General features: G+C 33.7%; 1 protein-coding gene across 10 annotated transcripts in view; it reads left to right on the top strand.

Moving 5' to 3' along the window:
- The window catches only part of BMPR1B (bone morphogenetic protein receptor type 1B), a 326,532-nt gene that overhangs the window by 202,603 nt on the left and 102,012 nt on the right, over nt 1–21,917 (top strand). The window contains exon 2 of one of the 10 annotated variants that reach the window (XM_036227689.1): nt 18,375–18,421. The exons of the other annotated variants lie outside the window; for them this stretch is intronic. The gene's annotated coding sequence lies outside the window, so the exon portion shown is untranslated. The remainder of the gene's footprint in view (nt 1–18,374; nt 18,422–21,917) is intronic. 10 annotated transcript variants of the gene reach the window in all.

The raw sequence follows: 21,917 nt of genomic DNA, 5'->3' as shown, positions 1-21,917 counted from the left end.
GTCTGAAGTTAGAGAGCCTAAGCTCTGGGCCTATCTCTCCCACCAAGTAATTGTATGAACTTTAACGAATTAGTTAACCTTGTGGGGCCTCAATTTCCACATTTTTCACCTGAGAAGAGTTTCTCTGTTGGTGTGGAGAACAACTGACCAGAGTTGGGAATCTCCTCAGTAGACAGGCATACTATAGCATATCGAGACCTGATGAAGACAAGGACTTAAGACGGAGGTAGAGAGCTGGAAGATAGGGGAAACTTTGAAGACTTTTTAAATAGCATAAATCAAACAGATTGAGGGGCATAGAGAAGGAATAGTGACAGATACTTACAAGTTGTCTGACCTGGCCAATTGGATGGATGCTGGTATGGTTTCTCAAGATAGAAAATATAGGAAGGACCTGTTTTAGAGGAAAGATATTAATAGTTTTACATCTACATGTATAGGTATAGTCATCTCATACTTAGAAAATTATACTCATCATCTTTCCTACTGCTGTTACTCTGTACCTGCCACTGTGTATCACTCCTGAAAACTGTTTACATACAATCTTGGGGGTGGTTGTTAATTAGTGTTTTCTACTCCTGCTGGACGAGGTCCTTGCTTGCCCTGAAGCTGTATTCTTTCTGTTTTGGAGATACTTCCATCCTCAGTTATCCACTATATTGGAATCAGTTTCCTCTAACAGCTCAAAAATATAGGACCTAATTTTAATGCTCTTTTCTTTTATTTTCAGTGTCTTCATGTCTTTTGCTTTCAGAATCATCCCAGTTCATAAAAAAATTCCAATACTGTTGAATTTCAAAGAGAATAGAGTTGGGAGTATCTGCTCCTCAGAAATTACTTGGTCCCTATTTAGATTTACTTGCTTCTTACTTCGTCCAGCTCTTTAAACTCCAGGAAATTGAAATAATCTTTGCTAGGTAACCAAGAATTCTAAAACCCTTTAATACAGAGCAATGTTTATCTCTACCTTATGTTTTATAATAAGAAAACCACTCACATATTCAGTAAGAGCTAAGGGAGGTTTTTTTTTTTTTTTTTTCAGAATGAGTTTCAGTGTCCACATAGATCAAAGATATGTTAGGCTTACATCTTCTTAGGTGATGCAAATGCTAGGACAACCCTCTTTAGGCATCAAGGCATAATATGTATGTTAATTTCTCATATTCTGGATGTATGCTATCATTCAGGGATTGCATTTGGACGCAACTGACACAAACTGGAAATAATGGTAGAAAAATAAAACTTTATTTCTCTTTCATATAAAGAAGTCCAGAGGTAGACAATCCAGGCAGGATGTGGCAGTTCAATAGACATCAGAGATCTAGTCGCTTTTTATTTTCTGCTCTACCAACCTAGCACATGGCTTGCATCTTCAAAGACACATTATGGTCCTCATTGGCTATTACAGCTTCAGCTGTCATGTCCAATTTCTAGGCAGCAAGAAAGAGGTGGAGGTGAAGGAGAGATCATATGGACAAATGATGAACCTCCTCGTCAAGTACCTTCCTATAATCAGCATTTAAGATGTCCCTCCTCTGGTTACATTTCATGGCTAGTTTGTAATCAAATGACCACATCATAGTCTTTTAGCTGGGTATATTGCTGCCCTGAAAAACCAGGTTCTCTTGCTAAGGAAGAAGAGAAGAATGGACAGGATTGATGACTAGACTTCTTGCCTCATATATTCTACTTAAGATATTGATGGAAGAATTTCATAGATAAGTAGAAAATGGGCATTGCTCTTTAGTTATAAATTTTATGTGTAGATCCCCCATCCTGAAACATCCCTGATGGATACCTTGAAAGTTTATTAACCATTCAAAAATGAAAAAAAAAAAATATCCCTGCTCATTTTCTTAACATATTAGGTTAAAATGCCTGGTTCCATGAAGAGATTTGAATAACTATTCCCATGAATATATTAGACAATGAAAGAAATAAGGGATCAGTTAAAGAAGACTATGTCCTGATGCTCAAATATTTTCAGGAACTTAGGTGTATCAGAGGAAAGCTATATGTTTTAGGCAGGAGAAAGTGAGGCAGTAATTGTCAAAGGTCGCAATTGAATAAATCGTGGATTATTTCACTGATTTACAGTGTTCATTAATTTGAGAAAAACTGATTCTTGATATACTTGATACATTTGTGGTTTTAAGCATAAACATTTGACCTAGGCTTTAGATATTTTAATATAACTATATCTGTGCTGCTTCTAATTAATATTGATTTTGACTTAATATTAGCATAGGACATTTATTTTCGGTGCTTTTCCACCTGTATAAATACCCTTATTGCAAAGTCAGACTAAATTTAATCACAGAATTTACTCTGCTAGCAGTCTTTATAACTTCATTGTGGACCCAATGTTTTAAACATCTGTCTTTCATTTACTATATCTTAAATATAGACTTTTATAACAGAGGCTGAATTATAAGTACACAAAGACACTATAGCACAATAGTACTTAGGGGAAGGAACAAAATTTCTAAGAAAAGAGTTTCTTAATAAGTAACACTGTTTAGGTTAGTAAAGCTGTCTCCCATAAAAAGAAATAGGGACCTATCTGAAATAAGTAAAGCATTTTTTAAGGGAATTCCTAGAAGACTAGACTTTGTAATATCGAAAATGTTGATGTCAGTTTTTTAAAGAGGAGATTTATGTTGTTTGTTGTTTTTAAGTGTCTTTGTCTTGTGTTTAAAATATTATGCAACCTTTTCATCAAATAACTAGTTCTTCAACTGAAATGACATTGTATGTCCTTTAGGGTGAATTAGGAAGAGGTACAAAACAGAAAAACAGATTTAGTAAATATGATTTTCAAAAGTTATTTTTCTCATCAAACAGTGACCCTATATTGATCTAATTTGATTATGTAAAAGTCGCAGTATTTTATTTTTATAGTTAGTTCTTGAGTTTGAGCCCTGTAAGTCTAGTTCCTCATGTATTTCCTCCAACTGATTTTATTTTGGATAACATTATTTTTATCTGATTTTCCTTTGAGAAAACACGGACATTTGCTTCCTTGGCTGACTTACAGGTACGGGTGAGTACTAAAGGACCCACATGAATAGGCTTCTCATATGAGCCAGCCCACCCCATGCAGAGATGCCTCCCAGGCTAGTTATTTGTTCTTAGAAAAAGGCTGACTTGCATGAGAAAACAGGTCCTGAGACTGTCCTGCTTCTCAGGATTTCATATGTATTATTTTTGTATATATGGAGGCAAATAGTGTTCTTAAACATGATTAAACAAAATCAGAAAATGTAAACTTCTGGAACAGTACTACTGATGCGTGGGAATAGCAGAAAATAGGGTAAAGAGGTTTCGAATTTGAAAAAGATATTATTTGAAGTCATCAACCTACATTGAAATCTAGCTGTCTTTTGTATTTGTTATTTTATGTTCTAAAATTAGCGTTTTATCGTACTGTTTATATTATACATTTGCTTTATGTATGTATTATCTTCATTAGATTACAGGGATTTTTTTGTTTGTTTGTTTGTTTGTTTTTGCCCATGGAAACTACCATCTTTTACTTCTTTGGGGTCTCCTATAGCATCTTGCATCATCTCGGACCCTTTATAAGCCTCAAATAAAGGTATTTAACTGGATCTGGGTGGCAAATTTGGTTAGTAGTAGTTCTTTGGTACAGTGTTTTTAGTATTCTGAGGCTATGTGTGTTTCTGTAGAAAAAAATACAGTGATAAATTAGGCCAGGGACTTTGTTTTATACATTGTTGTGTATCTGGAGCTTAGAGTGACGCCTGATAGGTTGTATGTACTAAATAGATATGTGTTAAATGAATTAATAAATTATTCTGCAATAGTTGAGAGAACAAGTAAGAATGTCAGCATATTTGCATTCTGTTACTAGATTAACTCTAAAGTCTCTCCTGATTCTAAATTCTGTGAGTAGTATCAATATTTGTTAATTCAGCAAATGTTATATAGGCATCCAAGTTCAGAAGTATTTTAAAATTGATAAAATCAACCCAAGAAATGTAGATTCAAGGCTATTAAGAATAATTTAGTTAATAAAGACAGACTTTTCTGAGTTCAACTACCCATGATTTAAGAAATAATGAAAAAACTCACCTATATTAACTTGATGAATTGATTTAAATTTTAATATTATGCTGAATTCCAACTAATATTCAGTTAGATAATTGAGTGACATTCCTTTTCAATTTATATTGCAGTTTTTATAGAGTAAAAATTCATCAACCTGATTAGGGAAGAAGGCTTCGGGATTATTGGGTATCGTAGGATAAGATTATACTGGACCATTTATCTGATTTTATCATTATAACATTAGTATTCTAAAAGGGACCATCTACACTTTTAATTTTTTAGACATAAAACGGCTTTCTGGAAATTAAGTAATTAGAATTGTAAGTTTTTACTGCCAGGGTCCATTTGTACTCATCTCCTGATTTCAATACTGATGCCTTTTTGAAATGTCAATATTTCGCGATGATTTTTTCCCCTACATATTAGTTAAAAAAGATTCTCTGCTAAGAACAAAATGGTTGTGTACTACACGGAGTGTCATCCACAAGAGTTGTGGGGTGGGGTTGGGTTGGGGAGCTGTTTATTTGTTCCAATGGGCTCTTTGATACTTAAGGAGAAAGGGCAGCCAGAATAGTGGTCCTAAAGCATGGTCAATGGAACTCGAAAAGCTCTCCAAGAAGCTTTTAGGGCATTTGCGAATTCAGAACTATTTTTAATAGTAATGCCGAGGTGGTATTTGCATTTTTCACTGTGTCAGTATTTGCTCCGATGATCTGAAAGCTGTGGTAGGGAAAACTGCCGGCACCTCAGCACCCACAAAGGTGGTGGCAACAGACCTGCTGTTCACCACGGTGTCCTTCACTGCCATAGCCTACAAGAACAAAATGAACATTTAACTTAAAAATATCCTTGATAAGGTAATCAAAATTATTAATTTAAAAATCTCCACCCTTTAGTACATGCCCTTTTAATAGTGATGAAATGAAAGTACGCTTCATCCTACATACTGTAGGTGCTGTATACTGAAAGTAAAACAATGGCTTTACTCAAGATATTGTTGCTGAACTAGTACCTTTTTAATGGGTCATTATTTTTAATTGAAAGAATGGCTGATGGACAAACTATGACAATGTAGACTTGGATATTACATGGACATATTCTTAAAATGAATGAAGTGAACCTGTCAAGGAAAAAAAATGACAGTATTCATGTTGCTGATAAAGTTTGAGCTTGCAAGTCAAAATTCAGGTAGCTCAAATTTTGGAAAACTTCTTATTGGCACCATGAGCCTTAGAGTATCCAAATATTTAAAATCTTTTCTGATGATATTGGTGGTGATGTCAGCATATGTGAGTTTTTGTTGTGTAAGGAAACGTTAACTTGTGCAAGTTCCGCATGAGTCAGTGCACTGATGTTTTCCAAATGATCAATGCCTGATGTTATAAAATTATGTGATAAAAGATCTATTCAAAGTACAATGTAGTAGAATGTATTTTAATGTAATAGAATACAAATATTTTATTGTTATGGTTCAGATTCAACATTGTTATTTTAAAATGAATTAATAAATATTTTATAAGTGCTTTAGCTTTAATTTTTAATATGGTAAATAAATGAATCATAAACAAAATAAATCGACAAAAAATAAAGAAACAAAAGTTCTTTGGTGTCCTTAATATTTTCTTAAGAATGTAAAGGAATACTGAGGACAAAAAGTTTGACACTTCTCTAGACTAGAGTGTGGGCTTCTGTACTTAAGTCTAGGGTGATATTGCTTAACAAACTAATATTGTCTGAGTAGAATTGTTAGTTCATTGTTTAATTTATTTATTGATACATTCAATGAATAGTACTGTCTTACCTTCTGTCCTCCAGATATCTTGATAGGTGGTGGCAATTATTTCAGTAAAGGTTGTGTCTCCTGCTTATCTTTAAGCTCTTCTAAAGCCAGATCCATGTGTTATACTTGTCTTGATTTACTCAGTTATGGTAAAGTTGTTGAGTATTTGCTTTCATCTTTCTTTTTTCTTCCACTTTATGGATATGTAGCTTGGTATTTTCATGTTTTGCCATTCGTTACTATGACAGAGATTGTTTAATACTTTTTATAATTTCTTTGCAACTCTTTCTGGTATATTCAAAAATATGGAAGAGGTTGTTATCTTTGCAGCATATTGTGTTATGTAATTATATATGAATTGCAGGGATAAGAGACAAGGACATGGGAAAGAGAGAGAGAGACAGAAGCTTTAACAAGGTGTTTGCGAAGTGTTTTCCAAATCTACTCCTAACTTTTTCAGAGTCTGGGGCAAGAATACAAATGGAGAGCTACAGACCATATGTCAAAATATTTAAAAGTTATACATTAAGCTAACACAATATTATAAAGTATATTTATCCTCTTGCCCTTACAAATATACTATCTAACCCACAATTAGAAAAATATATGTAAAGCAACAGTTTATGCCAGATTACTGTGGATAGCACATATTCAAAATGATTATTTTTCCACCAAGCACAATGATTTATTCTAGGCAGATCTAGCTGCACTAACCAGACAAAACAGAAGGGTAGGGAAGAGAACTTACCCTCTTTTTTTTTTTGGTATTTCAGTCTCTTCTTCCAAACATTTGACAAGCCACAGAGAAACATGTACTTTCTTTTTCTTTGTATAAGAGGTTCGTTCTTCCACACCCAAGATTCAGCAGCTTATCCACCTTGGGCTCTTTCCTTAACTCACTGCCTAAGGAGATATTACATGTGATGCCCAAGGGGCTTGTAAGATTTCTTGTCAATATTCAGCAACCCATGCAGACATTTTTCCTCCCTGGCGACATTGCTCTTTTGAGTTCCTCATATGAAACTGAAGTTGGAAGACTAGGTTGTTCCAAAGTAGAGTTCCCAGATTTATCTGAATTCTGTGCTGAACTGCTTGGGTGAGATGATCTGACCCTGGCCCATGGCCCAGCACCCTTGTTCTTCTCCCACTGCCTTCTTGCTGCACGCAGGGATTTGTCTTACATCTATGTGGACATCTAAGCCCTTTTGTCCAAATTTTTGTCTCACATAGCCAATAACTAGTTGCTCTTGGCCGTCCTTTGGGTCTAGGGTTGTGTACTCTAGTTCTTTGGGAAGAGAATTCCATGGTCCCAGGTATGCAGGTTGTGATCTGAAAGGACGTATGGTGAGGTCCTGTTAGGCACATTTGTTGGTACCATGGATTCCTAGTAGATGGTAGGGCATACAGCCCAAAGAGAATGGAGCCAGTACCTCCAAAATGCAGACCTTAAAATAGGGACCCCATTTTTCCATATCTAAGACTAATACTGGTGTGGGTCAGATATTACTTGTATTAGAATCATCAGATGTGCTTCTTAAAAATACAAATTCTTAGTCTCCATTCTAGACCTAATGACTAGAGCAATGTGACACAAAGATAGGTGTTTGGAGTGTTGCCTGTCACAGGTAATGTTTTAACTGTTTCCCAGGCAGATGAATAAGTTTCCACTTAGCATCAACATTTCACTGTGGGCTTTAAAACATCTTCTTGAACATGTAATCTAATTTAATTCTTTCAGTAACTCTTTGAGGTTATTATTCCCATGTATCAGAATGTATGCTGTAATGTCATTGGGGAATTTAGATCTTAAAATGGCCTTGGGGTAGCTTTTTCTAATGCCGAGGTTCTATATTTCATTCAACAAGATTTGCAAATATTATTGTTATAGGACACATTCTCTATAGTTATCGTGACTCTAGTGATTAGATATACTTACAGCCACATGAAAAACAAAAATACTGCTGTAAAATAGGTAAACAGAGGAAAATAGTATATTTTTAATAAAATCAAGTCACATTAAGTAAAATAAATTTTATTATTCAGATTAAACAAATATTTATTGATGAAATACAGTTATTGAAGAATGCATGTCAATCTCTTGTGTACATGTAACAATATAATTTACATTTTATTGATAATTTTGTTCATGATTTGCATTTACAATGCTTATTTTTTGAGAAATAATTTTAGATTTTCAGAATAATAATACAATCTATAGAGGAGTTACGGATCAACTTGGGAATTATTTGGAAATATATATCTTGTGTTTGGAAAGCATTTTTTAAAAAGAGTTAATAGTCAAATTTAAAAGTAACTAATAATAGTTCCATAAAACCAACAATGAAGCTATTTACTTTATTCACTTTAAAAAAATTGTGGTCACAGGCCTATAAAGTGTTATTTAGTAGCCAGGGGGCCAGAGGTGGGGTTGGGGGCGTGGAGTGGGGTGGGTGCTAGTTACTACTTACCATACAGTACTCTAGTTGTTTTCTAGAGTTAATATTAACTACCACATATTTGTAATTTATAATGTGAAAGTATTTTAGTCACTGGAATTACCTGAATTATTTAGTATTTTGTATCCCTGTGAAATAATAAATGGCCACTTGTTCATGGAATTATCTGAACTTTTGGACAGCTATTTTAGAAATTATTTCAAACAGCTGAAATATCTTCCTAATAAAACTATTTTTCTAAAAATATATATTTATAATATGTGTATGTGTATATATAATATATATACATGTATATGTATATATGTATATATATATATATGTGTGTGTGTGTGTGATAGTTATATATTATACCTTAAAATTTAGTTTTGGCTTGCATAGACAAATCCACATAAAATGGTTAAGAAATGGGACCCGAACTGGAAGAGTTAATCTTCAAGTTCAGCTTGTGCTGTGTTTACTGATCCTTTTCTGCTTCTTGTTAATTGGCACCTCAGACTCTGTACTAATTAATGGGAGAGCAAGGGGCAGATGGCGCCGTTTTATTTTGATAATCCTTGTCAGCAATGTCTGTGTAATCTTCTTGTTTAATTATAATGAATGTGCATTTGGGGTGCATGAACTTTCAACAGCTTTTCTCACTGGAAGTTCAGTGGTTAAGGACAGTTTTTTAACTATCAGACACTGCTATATATTGTATACAAAGTCAGTTGTTTTACTACTTTAGTTATTAATTCACAGAAAGCACTATGTACTTCTTTAAAACTAAAGGAGTATAACTCTATTCAGAGAAAGGAAATGAATCTGTGCTTCCTTTAATTGTGCCTTTTTTTTTTTTTTGAAGTGAGGGTAAGAAATTTTGTTTAAATAGAGACATTTAACTTTTTGAGTACTTAATAGATGAAAATATTAGAGTAATGTTTTCTCTGGAAGGAAGAGCCTAGGCAGGAAGTCAAAATAAATGGAACTGATTTACTTAAGAATTTGCAAGTTTTAGCTGTGAAATGACTAGATAAATGGTTCTGTTGGAAAGGAGGTACCTACTAGAAGATGCATGTTTTGCTCATTTTCATTTTAAAGAGATTCTGGTATAAAGGTGAGTTTAGGTAAAATAAATTTATAATAGTTTTCAAGTTTGGGGACGAGTCTTAAAATTGTGTTTCAAGCAATGCATTATTTATTTGGGGGAAGCAGGAGAAAAGGAGGAAGACGCCAGAAAACACCTCGTTGGCTGTTAATACCTTGAAACTTAGTGGAAAGGAAATAACACCCAATTTATAAGAACTCCAATGTAAACAAACAGGAGCTATGATAGGAAATAGCACTAGGGCCAACTTATAAGACTTGGTCCATGTTCATTTTTCAGATAAAACTTCCTGTACTTACTTCTAGCCATTTTGGGCCAGACCAAAACCAAAATAAATCTTCCTCAAATGGTGAAAGGAAACATTTTAATTGGGTGATATTTTTAGAAAATAGAAGTAGTTGCTTCCACCATTGGTCACTTGATAAAATTTAGTGTGTTATTTAAGATAAAAGCTTAAATTTATGTAAACTTGGATGTGAATTATATATTTGTAGTTTAATACATAATGGTTTGATTATAATAATTTTGTACCTAATCAGAGATTCTTTCGACTTAATTTATGTTTACAATTTAAGTGAAAATTCAAATCTGAGGTTCTCATTTAAATCTGTGGTAATAATTAAGACAACTGAAGGGTAGTTTTGCCTCTTCCCCCAACCAGGGAACATTTGGCAATATCTGGAGACATTTTTTATTTTTACCACTGGGAGAGAGGAGGTGCTACTGGCATCTAGAGTGTAGAAATGCCGAATGCTGCTGAACAGCATAAAATGCACGGGACAGTCCCCTTAATGACGTACCCCACCGAGGCCTAGTACTGATGAAACATCACTTACTTATGATCAATGGACTGTGGAGATGCTGGAAATTTCCTGAAGAAATTTACACTTAAAGAAACAATCATGTGGGTATGCAAGTATTGGGTTGTGTGGGACTAACTAATAAATAACACATTCCTAATTTTTCCCCCTCCTTTTCAAATGATAAATTCTCGTGTTGCAGAAATAAAAGTGACTCATGTGAAGTGATGGATGTTAACTAAAATAATAGTAAACTAGATGGTTAAATGTGATAATCATTTCACTATATACATATGTATATATATGTTAAATCATTGCATTGTATACCTTAAACTAATAAAATTTATATATCAATTATATTTCAATAAAACTGAGGGGGAAAAAGTGACTCAGGGGAAATCATCTGAGATATCCTAGAAAATAAGTTGCAAATTCTTTATAGGTTTTTCTTTCAGTGTTTACTATATTTATAGTCAAAATGGAAGAAAGCACAGTACTTACTTAGCCTAGAAAGAATGTAGTGTGACTAGTACAGGTGCCTTGTGCCATATTTCATACTGTTGTGTTTATAAAGCCTGTATGATTGCCTTGGTGTAGAGTAGCTATATGTTAGAGATTTTCAAGAGGATTTTGATCCAGGAACTAAATACAACCCTTAGTTCATCAGATTTGAAAAATTCGTCCTCATCTTTTATTCTTATGTGATTTTTTTTGTTAACTTATGATCATAGATAAATTTTAACCAGGTATTTACTTACTATGAAAACAGTAGCTTGATTCCAGATTAAAAATTTTAAATTTCATCTTTTCTTTTTTCATGACACTAATCAACTACTTATATGTTGAGTGATATATATCAAATGCCCTTTCTTGATGTTCTGGTATTCATTGTTGGTTTACTGAAAGTCACTAAATCAGTTCCCATTGACTTACCTGTATAATAGGGCAGACATGTCATGTAAAAATTTAAAAATTATTTACTATTTTATACAGACTATATGTGTGTGTGTGTGTGTGTGTGTACATATATATATGTATTTTCTAACAGCCTCTACTAAGACTTGCTTCCAAATGGGGAGTTTTCATGTATGTGTATATATATACACACACACACATACATACATATATATGTATATATATACACACTATATATATATATATAGTGTGTGTGTGTGTGCGCGTGTGTGTGTGTGTGAGAGAGAGAGAGAGAGAGAGAGATGGAGCATAAAAATATCTCTGAATCCACCACTGTATCTAAGAAATTTAAAGTTCATACTGTTAATGCTGTTTGAATATTGGCTGAAATAGAGGTGTTTGTTTATTTTTCAAACTGGTTTCTTCTCAGGTATTATTGACAAAGCATGTTATATTTAAAGAGCTTGACAGAAAATTAGTATGTACTGAGTATGTGAGAAGCGGGCAAGATTTCTGTTAGCACATGTATCCCCCTCCCAAAAAATACTTTGTAAATGAATGAAACATAACGTTTGAAAAACAATTTAGTACTTTTTTGTCTTATTCCCTGGGAGAGAAGAAGTAGGACAGGCCCTGTGGCCAGCAATGCTGTAGAGGACTTTTTAGATGGCAGGAGGCTTTGTCCACAGAACACGAAGGCTCATTCAGTTCAGTGACTGCAGTATATTTTATAAGGAAATCTGTGTCTAAAAATAGATGCTGAATGAAACTTCTTTGAGAGCACAGGGCCATATGGTTGTTAAAGGGCCACTTTGTTTAATTGGAAAGAAAACATGAAAACTCCCTGTTTGGAAGCAAGTCTTAGTAGAGGCTGTTAGAAAATACCTTTTTGTGCAGTTACTAGGTAAGCATTCCAAAACAGATGTGTTTTCTAACTACTCTGAGTAAGTAACTACCTTAATCGGCATTTCTTAAATTCTGTTAGGGTGTGCTTCTTTTTAAATGACAGTAGAAATCATGTATAATCATTTGGAACAAGGTTTATTGTGTGTGAATTTCAGCAGATGTTCAATATCTGAAATAAAATTTAAAATTGAAGAACATTGTGTAGAAGTTTTAGGTGACCTTTGCTATTTAATCTTTGGAAAGTCACGTGATCTGCCCAGTCTAGAGTTATAATATTACGTTCTATGACAGGAAAATATTTTTATTTCTGTGATGTTTATAAGCACATGTACCTACAGAGTCCATTTCTGTGGCATTAATGCAATTTATGAAATTTAAGTTTATAAAACGAATATGGTAATTTAGTTCTAAATGTGACTTTATTAAAATGACATTAAAGTAGTATATTGCCATAAAACTACTACTGCTAGTTTAAATGAATTAAAAAGATTTGCTATAAAGTCTGTTTTCCTTATGACAGAGGAAAAGAGAATGACCTGATGTATTGCAAGACGACCTGTGGTATGGATTTCCAATAATATCTTAGAGCTCAAGTTAGATATAGTATATAAAACTACCTTGTTAGTAGGATTATATTCTAAACTTATAGTTGAGGAAAACTTCAAATGCTTTCTTTACCTCTATAAGCATAGTATATCTTATTTGTCATAAATTGCCACTAATTTTATTCTTCTTCATGTGAGAGTATTTCCCATTTCCAGTGAAAAGCCCATAAGGCTCAAAATAAATGAAACCTAACATGTTTCCAGTTTAAACACACATACTCCCAAAACATTCCTCCATACCTTTCTTCTCTTTCCTAAGAGACCTCTACCTTCTATACAGCACATGCCTGCCAACAAAACTTCTACTATGGTAAAATGTTTTAAATTTATATGTTCTTTCCAACTCTTATGTCAGAGACCCTTGAACTTGCTTCAGATCTAGAAGCAATGATGGCAAGCCTTCAACACTCGCTTCTTTTAAGATGTGTTTATATGCGTTTGTGTAATACATTTTTGGGTTCTCTGGTTTTGAAGCATATACCACAAATGAAACAGACCTCTCACACAAAATATATTTTAATATATGCATGTTTATACACATGAATGAGGAAGTACATATTACAACAAGTTCTAATGTGAGGACTTTAATTTTGTGCAATATCTTACAGGTTATAAGCTTTCATATATGATATGTCATTTGTTCAGTGTGTGACAGTATTGTGAGGCATAAGGGGATTTCTGTTTTCTACCAAGAACAGGAATTAATTGCAGTAGAGCAATTAATAAGGGTATCTGTGACTCTTATTCCAAGGCACTTTCTGTTAGACCACACTAAAAATTTTATTTTAAAGTCTAGTAAGATGACACTACTTATTCCTAGTACTGTTGAATTCAGAGTTGCTGAATCTGTCTATAATTTAGCCCCTGACGCCAACATTCTTAGCTACTTGAATAATGATGACTCTAGTAGCTAATAAATTAGAATCTGTATTTGTACACTGCATATACTTTGTGTATTAAAGGAGGCAGTAACATTAATTAATCTGATCTTGCACTTAGAAAATTCCCTTTTTTTTCTCTGATGATTAGAGATGATTGATATTGACAACTGAAGATATTTCATGCATTTCAGATTAAAATTTTGTATGCCAAATGAGTGACTCAGCCTTTCAGGGTTTCCCCCACCCTCTAGGATGCTACAGACTGTCTCTATCTTCTCAAGTCAGTGTTCGAGAAAGCTTTTAGAAGCCTCATCCTATTGTAAGACAGGCGTCTGGTCCTGGTACCTAACTCTGGAACCTATCACATCTACTGCTGTGAAGGTTGCCCTCCTGGTTACTCAGTCTGTGATCCAGGCCATTCCAGAACACAAACATCAAGGGTTTATTGTACTTATAAATAAAATATGAACACACGTAAGCCAACTTTATTCATTCTATTCATGTCAATTTTGCCAGTTGTATGCCAGACACAGTTATAGATGTTTTGGACTTTAGTAAACATGACAAAGTACTTCCCTCCAAAATGCTGTATTCACAAGGTGGCAGACATAAATACATGAACAAAGATTATCAGGCCAGAGAGAGATCAACCATTCAGAGAATATAAAATGAGTTAGAAAAGTTTTCTTAGGATGGTCATGGAGCCAAAATTCTAAATAATTAGAATAAGTTATAGGAACAAGTATAGGGACAGTGAAAGGAAATTAATATGATGTGTTTGAAAGATAGGCAGAAAACTAGCATTCATGGAACATTTTGGACAAAGAGGAAAGTGATAGGAAATGAGTTCAGAAAAGCAGGCAGAGGCCAAATCATATAGGCCATAGGAGTGAGTGTGGTTTTGTTTGTAATTGGAGGTTTTATGCAGGGAAATATGTGATTTACACATTGTAGATTTAACTCTGGTTGCTAAGTGGAGAACTCTGTCAGTGGCATGATGTAGTGGGATTAGTAGACTAAAGAGGAGACTCATACAAAGTTCTGTAAGATGCATGATGGTATCTTGGTCTAGAGTTTTTGCAGTGGAAGTGGTGAGCAGTGGTTCAATTTGGGATGTAGTATTACCAAGTCTTGATGTAATGGATATAATGGATATGAGACCTGGGTGAAAGAGAGGTATTAAGAAATACCTAATGATTTGTGAACAGAAAATATCTCTTATAGGGAGTAAAAATGCTAAGGACTTGGCCAGTGGGCATTTATTCCTTCATTTCTTTATTCCTTTTTTTGTGAAAAGATGACATATCTCGACATACTCAGCATTTTGCAATGAATTTTTGCTATGAATCATTTGCCAGAAGTTGCTGTTTCAGTAGGTTCCAAAACACTTTGAAGGAGAGAAGGTGAATAGGATAGATTTAGTCTTCAGTTTTTAAATATCAAGGTGATTTTTAGAAATATCATTTTTGTTAGGAATGATTTTTGGATACCTGTTGTACAATTGTGATCAAAGTTTCAGTTCATTGGAATGTTTTTTTTAACCTTTTTTTTATTAGGATGACATTGGTTAACAAAATACAATAAGTTTCAAGTGTATAATTCAACAGTAAGTCATATTTATATCTTATTGTGTGTTCACTGCCCACAGTTAGATTTCTTTCTGTCACAATGTATTTGACCCCTTTTACCTTTCAATAGTTCTGTGTATCATAGTTTAGTTTATCAAGAAAAAGTGAAGAACATTGCTCAAACTTGTGCTATGAATTTGGAAGACTTGATAGTCTTAACCTATTTTAAGATAGCAAATATAATTGTTTAGGTTTTACTCTAGCTAGCATAGATTTATGATTGCATTTTTTATATGTCACAAGAACACTTGACAACACATCAGGGCCCCTTGTGTAATCAATGTATACAGTATATCTTTGCTTACTTTATAGAACAATACTTTGTGTATTATATAGGAGTTGATATTTGAAACTTTTAATTGATAGAATTTTGGTCATATACATGATCTACTTGATTCTGTAATCTTAGAAATTAAACCGCAAATTATAATATTAGGAATAATCCTAATATTACAGAAAGGTATGGACTTCAGAACACAGTTGTAAAGCTGTACCTCTGTAAAGTTACAAAATAGCCTGCTGTTCATCAGGACTATCCACCTAAAGCACAATTTCTCATCATTTCTAATTACAGTTTCTTTATATCTTATGTTACTAGTCTTTTTCATTTTTCTGAAGAAAAGTCTTTATTGTTTCTATTTTTAGATAACATTAAAAGTTTTTCAAATAATGTCTATATTTTTATAGATAAAAATGATAATTTATCAGGATTATTCTGAATCTCATTTTGGAAAATGTGGTGAACTGTGCTATGGTTATACACACACACACACACACACACACACACACATTTAAAAGTCTGTATTTTTTAAAAGTGAGTCAGATTTTTCTTAACTAAATATTAAAGTTATCTGTCATCCAAGTTATTCCTTCTTTCTTTATGGCCAAACAAAACAAAACAAAACAAAAAAGGTGTGATGCTCTTTTTGGGTCAGAAAATCCACTAAATTTTTTGTAAAACATGTTGAAAAGAAATATTGGTTTCCAAACCCAGAAGAACCTGTTCCTCATTGACTTATTTTCTTCTTATATGTTTTATTGAAAAATTGAAAATAAAATTAGGAGTACAAATACTAATCGATTCATGTATTAATTTCTTGGAATCCGAAATGTTAAATCAGTTATCTGAGATTTTCTGAATAAAACGTGAATGAAAGAAAACCACAGTTTCTCAGTTTCTCAAGACCAAATTCCACATGCTTTTTCCTCAATATGTGATTCTGAGGAGGGAACTTTCCTTTTTAACTGGATAATAAATGTGAAGCCATGATCTCAAGGTTGTTCTGAAGATGTCCAGAGTAACAATACCCCTTTGTGATGAAAATAGCAGAGTAGCTGCTCTTTACCAAGTTAAAAATTGCAAACTTACTTATTACCTATATGCCAGTGTACTTTGCGCATCAGCAATCTTCAGCTTATTGATTGGGAAAACATGAGTTAAAATAGACTATCTTAAATAGAATATAAATGTTTTCACTTTCAGTCTTGTACTTTAATCCCCAGATCACTCAGTTAAGTAAATTGCCTACTTTTAAGCACATATGCATATACATTGTCCAATATGTTTTATACTTTTTAATAGATGTGCTAATAATTAATTGCCTTTTATCTGTGTATTATTTTTAAGTTCAATACTTTGTATTATGTCAAAGATTGCCTTGCAGAGTTAAACTTTCCACAGTGGAAAAACCACCAGAGTATACTATTATTCACATGGATTAATTTAGTAAAAATCATTTCTTCACTGTAGAGGCAACAGGAAAGCAGGGCCAGAAACATTTACCCCAGGAGGTTTTCTGTAAGATGATTGGAGACATTCCTGAAGACAATGAGGCACTAGCATTTGTTTCAGAGAGAGGCTATTTCTCTCTGAGGGCTCATGCTGGAATTAACTGGTGTCATTTTGAAGGAGGGTTTTGCTAATTGGCATCTCCCAATTGTATATAATGCCAACACCTTTTTCTAATAATTATTTCCCATAAGCATAGCTCAGTAAAGCAAAACTCCCTGCAAATTTATAAAGATTTAAGAGGAACTGTTGCAATTTAATTAGTTTCCAAAAGTCCTATGTGAACTGTAACAGTTGGTTGGTATTATTTGTAAAATGTTTTGTTGTTTGACGTTGGAATCATTATGTTCATGTATTGTGGTGATGGCCTGCTGAGTAATTGCAAAGTTCATTATACTACCGAGACTGTCAAGGGGCATTTATGGATATTCATGTGCAGTGAACCCTTGAACTTGAACTGGTCATTCTTGTCTCCTGTGGCTGAAATTGTGTTTACTCTAAATGGCAGGAGAAGTTTTAATTATGAAACCAGAAAAGGGACAAAATTACCTATGTTTAAAATGGCTAATGGACTATTAAAGAATGTACCTGCAGTTTTTCTCTCTACTATAATAATGTTGTCTGTACTCTCAAGGAAACTCATGATAATTCTCAGCTTTAAATTTTTTTAAAGATATACTGTTTGGTGGTAAATATGTGCTTCCAAAATTTTGTGTTTCAATGTAAAAGGATATTAGAAATTCATTATGTCCACTGGAGGAATTCCATTTGTAGAGCAAATATAAATTAAAAATTGGAAGCATTAATATAAAGTTTAAAAACATCCAAGCATTGCACTTCGGTTTAAAAACTTTTGAAAATATGGGAGAAATTTAAAAAGCAAAGTTCAAGAAGTATGCACATATATATTTATCTACATGTAATTATTTGTCAACATTGAAGCATATATCACAATAATGAGAATGATCCCTTTATGAGTGTCCGTCCATTAGTCTGATGTTCTTGAGAATAGAAGCATTTTCTTAATCTATGCATGCTAGCTCACACTGTTCAATGCATAGCACATGAGAGAAAATATGGTCTATTCAAGAGGATTACAATTGGGAATAAAAAGTTACTACTGAAACATGTAGTGCATAGAGATTGGTGGCAAGAAATGGAATTAGAGAAATAGCCAGGGAAGTCGCTTCTATTTTCAGGTAGTTGGATCATATCCAAAGGAATATTATGGAGCCATTGCAGCATTTAAAGCAGCTAAGCACTCTGACAGAAATATGGAGAATGGGAATGGAGCAGGAGTAACAAACTAGCTCTCTGATTCATCCAGGCTGGGGTATGGTATCCTGAAAGCGGGGTTGAACAAAAGTTTTTGTTCTTCCTTTTTAAAAAATAAAAAAATAAAAACAAAAAAAGAAATCCTCTTTTAAAAAAAATTTTAAAAGACATTTATTTTTTACAGTTTTGGAGGCTGGATCAGGATTAAGGTGACAGAAGATTCATTTCCTGGTAAGGGCCCTCCTCCTGGATTGCAGACTGTTGTCTTCTTTCTGTGTCTTACATGACAGAGAAAGAGCAAGAACACAGGGAGCTAGCCTAGGTTTCTCTTCCTCTTCTTATAAAGGCATTAATCCTTTCACGGAGGCCCTATCTTCATAATCTCATCTAAACCTAATTACCTCCCTAAGGCCCCACCTCCAAACGCCATCACATTGGGTGTTATGGCTTCAACATATGATTATCATAACAAGAGTAATCTTTTTGTAACTGGCTTATTTCACTTAGCATAATGTCTTCAATGTTCATTGATATTAAAGCATGTGTCAGAATTTCTTTAAAATAATATTTTATTATATGTGTATACCACATTTTGTGCATCCATTCATCTATTGAAGGATTCTTGAGTTGCTTCCCAGATTTTGGCTATGGTGAATGATGTTTCTGTGCATATGGGTGTATAAATATCTTTTCAAAACCCTGATTTTAATTCATTTGAGTATATACCCAAAGTAGAATTGCTGGATCATATGGGAATTCTATTTAATTTTTAAGGGAGTCATTGTACTGTTTTCCATAGCAGCTTCACCATTCTATACTCCTACCAACAGGGCGCAAGGATTCCAATTTCTTCACATTCTTGCCAATGCTTGTTACTTTGCTTTTTGGTAGTCATCGTTTTGGGTGTAAGGTAATATCTCATTGTGGTTTTAATCTTCCTTTTCCTAATGATTAGTGATGCTGAGCACCTTTCCATGTGCTTGTTGACCATTTATATATCTTCTTTGGAGAAATGCCTCTTCAAGTACTTTACTCATTTTAAAAATTGGGTTATTTATTTGTTTTTGTTGTTGTTGAATTGTAGGCATTCTTTGTATAATTTGGATAATAACCCTTCATCAGATATGATTTACATATTTTCTCTCTATTCATAGGTTTCCTTTTCAAGGTGTTGATTATATCCTTTGACGCATAGAAATTTTTAAATTTTGATGTCCAATTCATCTGTTTTTTATTGCCTGTGCTTTTTGTGTCATAGTCAAGAAATCATTGCCAAACGCAATTACATGAAGCTTTTTCCCTATGTTTTCTTCTAAGAGTTGTATAGATTTAGTTCTTAGATTTAGGTCATTAATCCATTTTGAGTAATATTTGCATATAGTGTAAGATAAAGATCTAATTTTCTTTTTTTTTTGCATGTAGATATCCAGTTTCCTGGAAACACTTTTGAAAAGACCGTTTTTTGCCCATTGAATGTTTTTGCTAATCTTGTTGATGTTCTCTATATATTGCTGGAGCAAAGTGCGTGGAATTAGGGAATGACTTAAGAGACAGAATCTTAGGGAGATGTTAGAGACTTTCTAAATAAGTTAGTCATAGAGGTAATGCCAGGAATGGAATGACAAAACCTTCCCAGATCAAGAGCACAGAAGGAGGGACTTAGAGAAGCTCCCTAAGCAAGGAAGAATTTATATACAATGTTTTGTTTGTTTTAGAAGGATAGCTAAAGTAGATAAGACATGTTAAAAGGCCCCTTGCCCTAAGGAAATATAAACTGTAGCATGCATAAATAATTATAATACAGGGTAGAATAATAAGAGAAATGTCATAGAAATGATGCTGATAAAGTGCTATGGAAGTCTAGAAGAGGAGATAATTCATTGTGCTGAGGACCGGTTGAGTCTCCTGGATATGTCCGTCAAAATTGGGTCTCCTAGATATGTCCAAAACAACAGAAAGCAGTCATGATTAATCTACACAGAAAATAGTTATTAAGAGGATTACTTGCTAGTTCATAGCCTCTACAAGGAGCTATGAAAATCAGGTTTGAGTAGACAGAGCCTAATTTAAGACCAATACTTAAAATTCCATCCCAGAATTTATCCTGTAATCAAAACACTGTTTTCAGCACAGCTTAGTGAAGACACTCCAACTTATGCAGTTCACATTACCAGTACTAGATCTGGATGCTGCCACTGGAACTGGTGTTGCTGCTGCCTTTGGAAAATGAATGTAGCTGCTACTACTCCTGCCACCACTGGTCAGAATGAATGCCCTTTGGTCCTTTCTTAGCTTCTTGTAAAGTTTGGGTTGTGTGCATCTGATTTTGAGAGTTTCAGTTATGTACTGCAGCCCTAGCTACAGGTGAGCCGAAAAAAATATTTCACCATTTTTTTTTAAAGCTTCTGTTTTGATAGAGTTCTGCCTCAGACAAATAGAAAATGCCCGACATGTAGTCAGTGAGAATGGTTTAAACCTAGATGGCTGCAAAGTATGGTAACATTCACAGAGCTGAAAGAGGTAGAATTTAAACTGCTGTAGGAGAAATAGTAATATTTATACATGCAATGGCAGTTGGAAATATGATATAGCATTTCAGAAAAAAATTATCATTGTAGTCAAAGTGATATTAGCTGAAGCCCTGACATTATAGGGGAACACATTTGAGAAAAGAGATCATCGGGGAAGAATCATGATCACCTATATTTATATGAACACAAGAGGAAGAAACTTGGATGCATAAGCCCTCATCATGAAAAACAAAGAGCTTCTAGTAAGTGCCTAATAAGTTGAATTTTTCAATTTACTTTTACATAAGTGAGGCTCTTAAGAAGGGAAGTACTTGCAGTGTCCAGTTGCTTAGGGATAAAAAAGGATGAAGACTAAGAAAAATTCACTGCATTTATTGACCTTTGAAAGATGAATTTCATTAGAATGGTAAGAATAGAGATCCAGTAGGGTCAAGGAGAGATTTGGGAATGAGGTGGTTATAATGATAAATAGAGCAGTAGGGTAGGCTTCATTGAGGTGAAATTTGAGCCAATATTTGATGGAAGAAACTAAGTAGATATCTAAAGGGAGAAGGAGTGTTTAGGCAGAGAAGTAGCAGACACAAAGCTCTGAGCTGGAGAGCATGCATGGTATGAGGAGCAAGATGGGGAAGAAAGAGAATAGAAGACCCCAATGAGTTAATTGGAAGCCAGCTTTTATAGGACCTTGTAAACCATCATAAGGACTTTGTAAGGACATCATAAACATCTACTCTAGTATTGAAAGCTCTTCAATATTTTCTATAGCTCAGCATTACATCAATCTATAGCTTTTTATACAATTCAGAAAACATCAAGCTTGCTTTTCATAGGCTATTGCTATTTGTAACAACTTCCAGAAAGAGATAATGGAAAAAAACAACACCAAGAGATAATGTTATATAACCAATGTAAAATACGGCAAGATTCTTTATTGAAGAGGTAGAAAGTAAACTATGATGAATAATTTATAGTTCTTTTGCCTAAATTTATAGAGTGAAGTAAACATTTTGTTCAAGTGTCAATTTCTGATTATATACATATCATTTTAATAAAAAGCTGAAAATCCTTTTTAAACAAGTGTTTCTAAAAGAGCAGCTACTTCTTTTAAAATTTTCTTTTTTCTTTACACATCCTTTGGTGGAGGTGCTAATGAGATGTATTGAGGACTCTGAAGTGCTTCCACTGTAAACTTTTGG

Source organism: Rousettus aegyptiacus, unplaced genomic scaffold, assembly GCF_014176215.1.
Source record: "Rousettus aegyptiacus isolate mRouAeg1 unplaced genomic scaffold, mRouAeg1.p scaffold_m13_p_10, whole genome shotgun sequence".
Lineage (NCBI taxonomy): Eukaryota > Metazoa > Chordata > Mammalia > Chiroptera > Pteropodidae > Rousettus > Rousettus aegyptiacus.
Note: the sequence above shows the minus strand (reverse complement) of the source record. Positions and strands in the feature narration are given on the sequence as shown.